The following is an 11,740-nucleotide window of genomic DNA, read 5'->3' as shown; positions in this document are numbered from 1 at the left end:
CCCTCAGCATGACCACTTACACTACCCGAAAACCACTGCGCAACCCTCAACCCTAAAACACTACCCACAGCACGACCCCTTACACTACCCGAACACTACTGCGCTCCCCTAAACCCTAATACACTTCCCCCAGCATGACACATTACACTACCCAAACACCACTGCACTACCCTACACCCTAAAACACTACCCCAGCATGACCCATACACTACACAAACACCACTGCACTACCCTAAACCCTAAAACACTACCCCTAGCACGACCCCCTACACTACACAAACACCACTGCTCTGCCCTAAACCCTAAAACACTACCCCCAGCATGACCCCATACACTACTCAAACACCACTGCACTCCCCTAAACCCTAAAACACGACCCCCGGCAAGACCCCCTACAGTACACAAACACCACTGCACTACACTAAACCCTAAAACACTACCCCAGCACGACCCCCTACACTACCCAAACACCACTGCACTACCTATACCCTAAAGCACTACCCCATCATGACCCCCTACACTACACAAACTCCACTGCACTACCCTAAACCCTAAAACACTACCCCTAGCACGACCCCCTACACTACACAAACACCACTGTACTACCCTAAACCCTAAAATACTACCCCCAGCATGACCCCCTACACTACCCAAACACCACTGCACTACCCTAAACCCTAAATCACTACCCCAGCACGATCCCCTACACTACCCATACACCACTGCACTACCTTAAACCCTAAAACACTACCCCAGCACGACCCCCTATACTACCCAAACACCACTGCACTACCCTAAACCCTAAAACACTACCTCCAGCATGACCCCTACACTACCCAAACACCACTGCACTACCCTAAACCCTAGAAAAGAAACCCCCACCCCATGCCCAATACCCTTTACCTCTCACTCCTCGTGGTTCCTCTCTCCACGTGGTCTCTGAGGGGCGGTGCACGTTTTTGTGAGGAAACGAAAGAGCCTCTGTTTCCTTACAATGATGTGGATCATTTACATGTTTTTAAGAACGCATGGTCATTTACCATACATACCTTTACAACGCAATTCATGTTAAAGGCATGCGTTCTAAAAAAATGCGTAGTAATGACTTCGCGATGTACAACACATGTGTGGTAAAGCATGCGTTGTAATGGTGTCACGGAGCAAAAAAGTCATTGTAACAGCTGTTTACCGATTGAAGCAGGCCCCTTTTCTTCAGTGAGTCATTTATTTGATAAATTAGGAGGAATGAATGTCGTTTTTGTACCAAAAAGTGCATTCCCGGCTGTTGTATTGTGAAAGTGTCTGCGTGGCCTGGTTTCACTTCCGGTGAGAGAGTGGAAGAGTCTGTTTGGATCTAAAGGAGTTCTGTTGTTGGACGGGGCCGGCGTGACATGTTATCAGAAAACACAGCTAAGGGAAAGCGTCCTCCCTGAAGTGTGGAGCAGTGCCATGAGAGGTCAATGAGTGTGCGTCCCACCGCAGTATGAACGTACTGCATTACCCATGTCGCGCCTCCAGGTTACTGGAGGCAGAAGCGGCATTGCAGGTCCTCTTGAAGATCATTGTAGGACTAATTCTACATTTTGGAACTAGGGCATTTTAACCTTGTTGTTCCGGCCAGATACAAAGAGAAGATCCTGTGTTATTCAGTGCCCTCGTTACCTTTTTTGTGGGTTGTGGTGCTTGTCACTTCGCTGCCCCACCGGTGCACACAACTGGGCACCCCACCTCATGTGCCATATGCAGAGCCTATGCCCTTGGATCACTGGTTTCAGTTTCTGGAGTGGCAACATAAACAGTTGCTCCCAACGGACTAGCCTGAACACTTAGGTGAATATCCCCTGTGCCAGCATTCCACAGAAATTCTTTCCTAGCTCTCCCATGTCGACGAGGACGTCATAATAGCATGGTTCCGCTCGCGACATCGTATGACGTCATCGGAGCCATAAGAGGACCTCGTTGGTGTGCTGATGTCAGTTCCACCCATTTTTTCCATGCCACCGAGGCAAACAGGCGGACGCAGACATTTTTACATGTATACATAGTATACTAAATATATATAAATACTAAATATGTATATATATATATTCACTGAAAAAAATGTAGGTTTCAGGGACGTTATAGTTAGTTGGACATTTGACTCATATAAAACCAGAGAAATTCGCCCGTTATAGTTAGTTGAGCTAACTATAACTCACGCTCCCACAATGCACTGGTGATGACGTCACATATCACATCACTCATGACATGGTCAGTGATATCACTGATGACATCACTGTTGACATCTCAAATGACATCACTGATGGCATCACTGATGACATCATCCAGTGAATGTGTGTTTCTGTAAAGTTTAAATATTTTTCATATATATCTATGCCAAGGTATATTGAAGAATAAGTGGATTTACAAGTGCCTGAATGGATTATTTATTAGGTGCGTGACTGACTGTATAAGTGAGTGATTGAACATGTGTTTCTGAATGCATGGGTTAGTGACTAAACTGTGTGAAAGTCTGTATTAGTGTCTCAGTTGGTGTATAAGCGGCTGCATGGGTTGGTGAGTAGCTACATGAGTGTCTATATGGGTTATTGATTTGTTATCTGAGTGTCTGTATGTGTGCCTGAGTGTCTGTTTGGGTGGGTGGGAGGGGGGGTGTGACTCTGTGCATAGAGGTCTGAGTGGGTGATTCACTGGTTGTATGGATTCAAAAGTGCATCTGGGAAGGGCTGTATGGTTGAGTTAGAGTGTGTATGGGTGTGTTGGTGAGTGAATGAATGTCTCAGTAGTATATGGGTGAGTAACTACATATGTTTTAAGGCAGGATATGTGAGTTTTGGAGTATATAAATGACTATACGTGAGAGTAAGTTATTTGAAGGGGGTGTATAAATGGGTGTCTGCGGGTATCAGTGATTGTATAAGACTAAGAATGTGTTAGTATCTGTATAAATAAGTGATGTGACGTGTGTATAAATAACAGAGTTGGTGTGTATAACTGTATACATGAGTAAATGGGTATGTGATTGATTCTTTACATGACTGACTAGGTGTGTGAGTAACTCTTTGGATGAGTGGCGGAGTGTTAATCCTGGGCATAGTTCGCGAAGTAGCGCTACACGTAGCTACGCAAAGTGCACTTCGCACTACGCGAGCTACGCGTAGCACTTCTCTAACTGCGTAGTACCCTGTTCACACTGTGCAAGATGCCGTTGTCAATGATTGCACAGTGCGGACATTCATCCGGCACTGTGCAATCATTGAAAACGGCATCTTGTACAGTGCGAGCTGTAGTTTTCTACCGCTCGAGTAGATTTTTACTCGAGCGGCAGCTTTCTCAACGCGGACTGGTAGTTTCTCATCGCTATCAGTCGCGAGCATACGTGACCACTCGAAATGAGAAACCTGACCTCCCCGCGTTGAGAATTTCGCCGGGAGGAATATTTTCCACGCTCGCGATCGCCAACTTGATGTTGCTGATCGCGAACGAGGAAATAGTCTCGCCCGGGATGTCATTTTGCTTGCTCGCGGTCGCCAACTCGACGTTGAGGGCCGCGAGCAAGCAAAAAATTACTGCTGCACTACGCAACGCTACGCTACGTGTGTTTGCACTGTGCTATGTGCAATTCGCGTAGTTCAAAGTAGCGCAAACTTCGCAAACTATGCGAGCGTAGCGTAGTGCTTTGCCCAGGCTTAGTGACTATATGTATAGGTGTATGAGTGCATATTATAGTACTGTATTGATGAGCAACTGCATGTATAAGTGACTTGATGTGTGTGTAGACATAGGAAATAGTGGGTGGTATGTAGTATCTGGCATTGTTGTGTGGTTTCAAAAATAGTAGTCTGTATTTTAGAGTGTGTGTATCAAAGTTTTTATTAGGGCATCAGTATGTGCATCAGATTATCACGTGGGTGATGTCATCAGTGATGTCATTTGAGATGTAATCAGTGATGTCATTTGAGATGTCATCATGATTAAGCCTGGGCAAAGCACTACGCTACGCTCGCGTAGTTTGCGAAGTTCGCGCTACTTCGCACTACGCGAATTGCACGTAGCACAGTGCGAACACGTGTAGCGTAGTGTTTCGTAGTGCTGCGGTCATTTTTTGCTTGCTCGCTGTCCTCAACATCAAGTTGGCAACCGTGAGCAAGCAAAATGACATCCCGGCGAGACTTTTTCCTTGTTCGTGATCAGCAACATCAAGTTGGCGATCGCGAGCATGGAAAATAAACCTCCCGGCGAGATTCCCAACGCGAGGAGGTCAGGTTTCTCATTGCGAGTAGTCGCGTATGCTCGCGACCGCTCGCGATGAGAAACTACCAGTTCGCGTTGAGAAAGCTGCTGCTCGAGTAAAAATCTACTCGAGCAGCAGAAAACTACAGCTCGCACTGTGTAAGATGCCATTTTCAATGATTGCACAGTGCCGGTTGCTTGTCCGCACTGTGCAATCATTGAAAACGACATCTGGCACAGTGCGAACAAGGTACTACGCAGTTCGAGAAGTGCTACGCGTAGCTCGCGTAGTGCAAACTGCACTTTGCAGAGCTTCGCGAAGTGCTACTTCGCGAACTACGCCCAGGGTTAATCATGATGTAATATATGACGTCATCACCAGTGCATTGCGGACGCGCGAGTTATAGTTAGCTCAACTAACTATAACAGGTGAATTTCCCTGCTTTTATGAGTCAAATGTCCAACTAACTATTACGTCCCTGAAACCTTTGGTTTTTTCAGTGAATGTCTAAGGTTTTTTAAATGGTAATTCCTAACTATAATGTCTGCAAAATCTATGGTTTTTTCAGTGAATTTTGAAGGTTTTTTAAATGTTAATTTCATATTTTAATATTTATAAAACCTATATTTTTTCTGGTTTTTTTGTAATATTTTGGAACTCTATTATCCTTTTTTTAATTTTAAAAATTATGTAATTTTGTATATCTTCAAAAAAGTATGTATATCTTTTTTTGTTTTAGAAAACTGGACTCCCGTACTGGTAGTGTACCAAGCTCCATCACCACGCATTTCGTATCCGACGGCTTCGTGGCACCGCGTCCCCCTAACATCATATACGTATAAGGTCGCGCCAGCTGCTAGTTTGGTATTTGACGGGTGCGCAGTACCAAACCATGCCTCATGTCATATACGTATGGGGTTGCGCCGGCTGCGCATTCCGTATGCAACGAGTTCACTCTGCCAGGCCCTGTGTTACGTCATAGATGTATGGTGTCGCGCCGGGTACGCCATTGCCTCATTTTTTTTAATGTCTCAAAACGATATCTAAATAAGTTTCAAGTGTATATGAGAGCAAGCGATAATCTAAAATATTTTAAACATTTATATATTTCTAACTGTAATAAACTTCAAAATCGCGTCAGGTGCGTCAACCTTGCGCACTCGGTGCACAATTGCTATGTGACCTTAAAAAAATAATTTGATTGGTTCATAACAGTTCCCATTGTAACAGTTGGAGGACCCCACCCATTTTAGTCATTCTCTTTACAACGTTTGATGACACGCACCTCTTCTGCTTAGAGAGCTTTTTTGAAAAGTTTTTTGCTGTGTACACATATCTTATACTACACACAGCATGCAACGATCATCTTGATCAATATTCATGCTCTGTACAGCAGCCTTCCACGTGTGATGGCCATGCATCTGAAACATTACATCAAAAAACAAATGTGTGTTACACGATGCCCCTGGTGTGTGTGTGTGTGCACATTATTGTGCTGCCTTTCGGCCTAAGTATTGGTGGCTCGAAGGGGTATCATCAGCCACGGGCAGAGTGCACATCCTAGATCACATGTGACAAACAGTAAAGAGTAATGTGTAGATTTGTGTTGCAGTATGCTCTGTTGTCAGGCTTTACCAGAATAGTAGTGTGTCATATGTGAGACTTTCAGATTCATGTTTCACATGCATTGCTTGACTGTAATGAGCGTTATCACTGTATATGATGTAGCCTCACTGCTGAACCTCCCTACATTCGAGCACATTAACATGTGTGCACTTCGGGATAGCAACACTTTCAATAATACCGCAAACCATTGATGCGTGTCTGCACATATCCACAAGCTTCACAATGACATGTGATGTTGTCCATTCAATCTTTTCGGACAGCATCTCATTAGCGATAGTTGCCGCCCTCCTGGTACATGCGGATTATGTGACGTCAAAACTGCAACAGCGACACACACATAAGTACACTTCCTGCCCAACCAGAAACTGAACAATGCCCAGGTCCCCAGAATAATTATTCACACCCCTAGGCTGGCCTGGCGTATGCAAGCCCAGCCCACTTTGCGTACGTATAAATAGGATAACGTTGACGCCACATGTCCCAGTTCTTCCACACTGCCTCAGGTGATATGTCCGCATCCACCTCAAATATCACAATGCGCAATTAAAAAAAAGGGGTCCATGAGGTGTACACCACCCTGGCAATCAAAACGAGATCTGAATTGTGAGCCATGCTGGCCGTCATGTTTGGACACACACCAATGACAGCAAGTGAGCAGTGGGGCCTTGGTGCACAGGGGCTGCAATTGAGTGTGGTGCGGCAGGAGGGGTGGGGTGTATCAGCCTGGGTGTGCAGGTGCGAACAAGCGATGTTGCCGTGCGTAATGATGTGATCTCTGACCTCATTCAGTCACATCTCCGTCTCATTTTAAGGACCTGCTGGACCGTACTGTAGGCCTGAGCCAGCAGGCCGCGCTGTCCTACAGACACGTGGCGTTGGCTTTTGAGGCACTGTAGTGAGCTGATTACTAAGTGTACATGCACACAGGCTTGAGCTACTGCATTGCACGCACACGTTATGCTTCTAGCATGTGCTCTGTTCCTTTGTATGTGAACGTTGGCATAACATATTATTATTTAACCTTATGTATTCTCGTGCACTCCAACTCCTCTTTGAACCACGATTACCACTAACAGTTGGTAGATCATACTTCAAGAAGGAACTGGTGTTCTCTATTAACCTTAAAATAAACCTTCATTTACCTCAAGACATTTCCAGCATTATATTATTTCTCCCTTTTAAGACACTGGGTTAGTGGCGGATGCTCAGCCCATGATGAGGCCCTGGGCATTCTGACGCCTTCCATCGTGGTATCAAGACACTGTCCCCGACCGGAGACCTGCTGTGCCACCCTGAGTGAGGCACCCCAGAGTTGGAACTCGCACCAGCACGTCGTTGGACACACCGGAAGCGATATTGCCATAGATAATTGTTGGACCCGGCCTCATGGCGTGGTCCCGAACCCTCTTACCCGACCCGACAGGGGCAGCCCCCACCCTTCGGGGTCCCTCCGGATTGTACCTGGCTACCCGCACCAGCCTACGCGACACGGCTCGCCCCGGCCTCGTCCCCAGCGAAGCCCCGACATCGAGGCACCAAGATCCGGCCAGGGGGCGCCAAGTGGCCACTCAACCGATCCCAGAGGAGGGGAGTTTCGATGGGACCCCCAACCGGCCCCCAACGCCTGGTTTCGATCGCCCTCCGGCCTTCCTGGGCGCTGGTGCCTCTCCCGCTGAGTGTCTGGCCTCTCCCATCCCGGCCCCTCCGCCCCCAGGCGCAAGGGTCCGGACATCAAAGGGGTCCAGACCTATATCTGGGGCAGCCGGAAACCAGGACAGCAGTTGTATCCTGGAGTCAAGAGCCCTGCTGATCGGATCGCGGCTGACCCTACGGAGAAAAGACTCCTTACTTGGAACTGGGAACACTGAGCCCTGCTGACTACGTCGCGGCTCCCCCCCTTGCTGAGAAGAAGACCCTCACGGAACATCGGAGCCCTGCTGACCTCGTCGCGGCTCGACCTCGCAGAAGTATACCATCGGAGCCCTGCTGACCTCGTCGCGGCTCAACCTCGCAGAAGTAAACCATCGGAGCCCTGCTGACCTCATCGCAGCTCGACCTCACCGCAGCAATCCCCCGAGCCCTGCGGACGATGTCCCGGCTCCCGGAACCCCCTGGCTCGAGAAATGAGAGCTAGGCGCAGGGTGTTCCAGTACCAGGCTAAGACTGAGGTGCCGATCACGATCCGGTAAAAAATGTCCCCGTACGACTCGTATCGGGTCTTTTTACCGCACGAATCGTACAAGTGCCGTACGAACTGGTAATCACGATTCGCATGGTAAAAAGTCCATACGAACCGCACTGGGAATCATTCCCCACACGTCCTCGGGTCGGAAAATGTGTCCGACACGTCCTCGGACGATTTACCTTACAAACGTGAAAAGCCAAGTCCGACCGAGGAATCACGATCCATCCCGTGCGTCCGAGCGTACAACCGTATGGAAAAAACACCGTCCGCACCGAACTCCTATAGCAACCATGGAGACATGTGCCTGCATACGCGCCCAACATTCCCCCCAGCCCCCGTACGTCCGACACGTACCCCCCGTGTATGTATACCCCCACCCGTCTAGGTACACCCCAGTACGTTCAAGTCGTACCCCCACCCCAGTACGTGTCGTACCACCGTCTATGTACACCCCAGTACGTTCGAGCCCCACCCCCACCCCAGTACGTGTCATACCCCCGTGTACCTACACCCCAGTACGTTCCAGTCGTACCCCCACCCCAGTACGTGTCGTACCACCGTGTACCTACACCCCAGTACGTTCGAGCCCCACCCCCACCCCAGTACATGTCATACCCCCCGTGTACCTACACCCCAGTACGTTCCAGTCATACCCCCACCCCAGTACGTGTCGTACCACCGTGTACCAACACCCCAGTACGTTCGAGCCCCACCCCCACCCCAGTACGTGTCATACCCCCCGTGTACCTACATCCCAGTACGTTCCAGTCGTACCCCCACCCCAGTACGTGTCGTACCACCCTCTATGTACACCCCAGTACGTTTGAGCCCCACCCCCACCCCAGTACGTGTCATACCCCCGTGTACCTACACCCCAGTACGTTCGAGCCCCACCCCCACCCCAGTACGTGTCATACCCCCCGTGTACCTACACCCCAGTACGTTCCAGTCGTACCCCCACCCCAGTACGTGTCGTACCACCGTGTACCTACACCCCAGTACGTTCGAGCCCCACCCCCACCCCAGTACGTGTCATACCCCCCGTGTACCTACACCCCAGTACTTTCCAGTCATACCCCCACCCCAGTACGTGTCGTACCACCGTGTACCTACACCCCAGTACGTTCGAGCCCCACCCCCACCCCAGTACGTGTCATACCCCCGTGTACCTACATCCCAGTACGTTCCAGTCGTACCCCCACCCCAGTACGTGTCGTACCACCCTCTATGTACACCCCAGTACGTTCAAGCCCCACCCCCACCCCAGTACGTGTCATACCCCCCGTGTACCTACACCCCAGTACGTTCGAGCCCCACCCCCACCCCAGTACGTGTCATACCCCCCGTGTACCTACACCCCAGTACGTTCCAGTCGTACCCCCACCCCAGTACGTGTCGTACCACCGTGTACCTACACCCCAGTATGTTCGAGCCCCACCCCCACCCCAGTACGTGTCATACCCCCGTGTACCTACATCCCAGTACATTCCAGTCGTACCCCCACCCCAGTACGTGTCGTACCACCCTCTATGTACACCCCAGTACGTTCGAGCCCCACCCCCACCCCAGTACGTGTCATACCCCCCGTGTACCTACACCCCAGTACGTTCCAGTCGTACCCCCACCCCAGTACGTGTCGTACCACCGTGTACCTACACCCCAGTATGTTCGAGCCCCACCCCCACCCCAGTACGTGTCATACCCCCCGTGTACCTACACCCCAGTACGTTCCAGTCGTACCCCCACCCCAGTACGTGTCGTACCACCGTGTACCCCCACCCCAGTACGTTCGAGTCGTACCCCCACCCCTGTACGTGTCGTCCCACCGTGTACCCCCACCCCAGTACGTTTGAGTCCTACCCCCACCCCTGTACGTGTCATACCACCGTCCATGTACACCCCAGTACGTTCGAGTCCTACCCCCACCCCTGTACGTGTCCTACCCCCGTGTACCCCCACCCCAGTACGTTCCAGTCGTACCCCCACCCCTGTACGTGTCCTACCCCCGTGTACCCCCACCCCAGTACGTTCCAGTCGTACCCCCACCCCTGTACGTGTCGTCCCACCGTGTACCCCCACCCCAGTACGTTCGAGTCCTACCCCCACCCCTGTACGTGTCGTCCCACCGTGTACCCCCACCCCAGTACGTTCCAGTCGTACCCCCACCCCTGTACGTGTCCTACCACCGTGTACCCCCACCCCAGTACGTTCGAGTCCTACCCCCACCCCTGTACGTGTCATACCACGTGTACACAGTACGTTCGAGTCCTACCCCCACCCCTGTACGTGTCGAACCACCGTGTATGTACATCCCAGTACGTTCTAGTCCTACCCCCAACATTACACAACCTCCTAACTACGGAGCGCACCCCAGGCCCCAACATCACAACCGCATGTACGAGTCGTACCAAGCCACACACAAGGACAGCACCGTACAACCAAATGGCCCATGTACACACCGTACACACGCTCAAAACGCACGGACACAACCAGGACAAAACAAAACAACACAACAATACACCATTCGAATGGCACAAAGCCACTAAACATGGCCAAAAAACACCAAAACAACACCTTCACTGACCTGCAACTGCCAAAAACAAACAGAGGCCCAATACACCACCACTCCTTATAACCAACCCACCCACAATTCAAACACAGCCACACCCACCAATGGACCAATAAAAAGGGCCCACACACACAAACCATGAGCCTTTGCAACAGACCCACTGCTGCCAGACCCCACAGACAACCCACAGCACCAGACCTCAACCTTTACTACACCTTACACTTGCACACCTTCACACAACCACCTTCACAAACACACCCTCATCACATTCACACACACACGCACCTGCACAACCACACCCACACACCCACAACCATCCACACACCACCCCCACCATCCACACCCCCCCCAACATCCACACCCCTCATCATGCCCACTACCAAGAATCCAAAGTTCAGTAACCGAGAGTTGGAGGTTCTTGTTGATCAAATCCTCAGAGTCGAGCCACAGATCTTTGGAACATTGGTCAGAAACACCAGCCAGGCAGCAAAAACAGCCATGTGGCAGACCATCGTCGATGCTGTGAATGCTGTTGCGGACACCAGACGGACCAGGCAGGAATGCCAGAACAGGTGGTACGATCTGCAGAGGAGGGTCCGAGCCAAGAGGCAGGATGAACACGACCAGGCCAACGCCACCGGAGGAGGGCCCTCCCGCAGACCCGTACACTACCATCCCTGGGAGGAGAGGGTGATGGCCATACTGCCGGTGGAGGCAGTCGAAGGATTAGAAGGACTCCGAGACCCGGGTGAGTACACAAACAACGCACCTCACATGGGGGGAACGGCATCCACAACCAACATCACTAACAGGCACGCAACCACCACAAGCCATCGCATGACTCAACCACACTCCATGAGCACGCACATGCCACTGCTGCCACCATGCCCCATGCACCCAGCTGGACAATGTCAAGTCACAGGCCACAGAAGACAACAACACATGACACGGTAACCCGGATGGCGGGAGGCTGGGCCCAAAAAAGCACATAGTGCAACTCAGAAGCAGACAACAATTCACTCTACCCATATGGCCTAGGTCACAGCCAGACAAACAGTGTGTCCCAACACAGGAATGACTTGCCAGCAAATGGCGGACGCCTTGCATCAACACATGGGGGTGAAGG

This window comes from Triturus cristatus, chromosome 2_1 (assembly GCF_964204655.1).
Source record: "Triturus cristatus chromosome 2_1, aTriCri1.1, whole genome shotgun sequence".
NCBI lineage: Eukaryota > Metazoa > Chordata > Amphibia > Caudata > Salamandridae > Triturus > Triturus cristatus.
Note: the sequence above shows the minus strand (reverse complement) of the source record.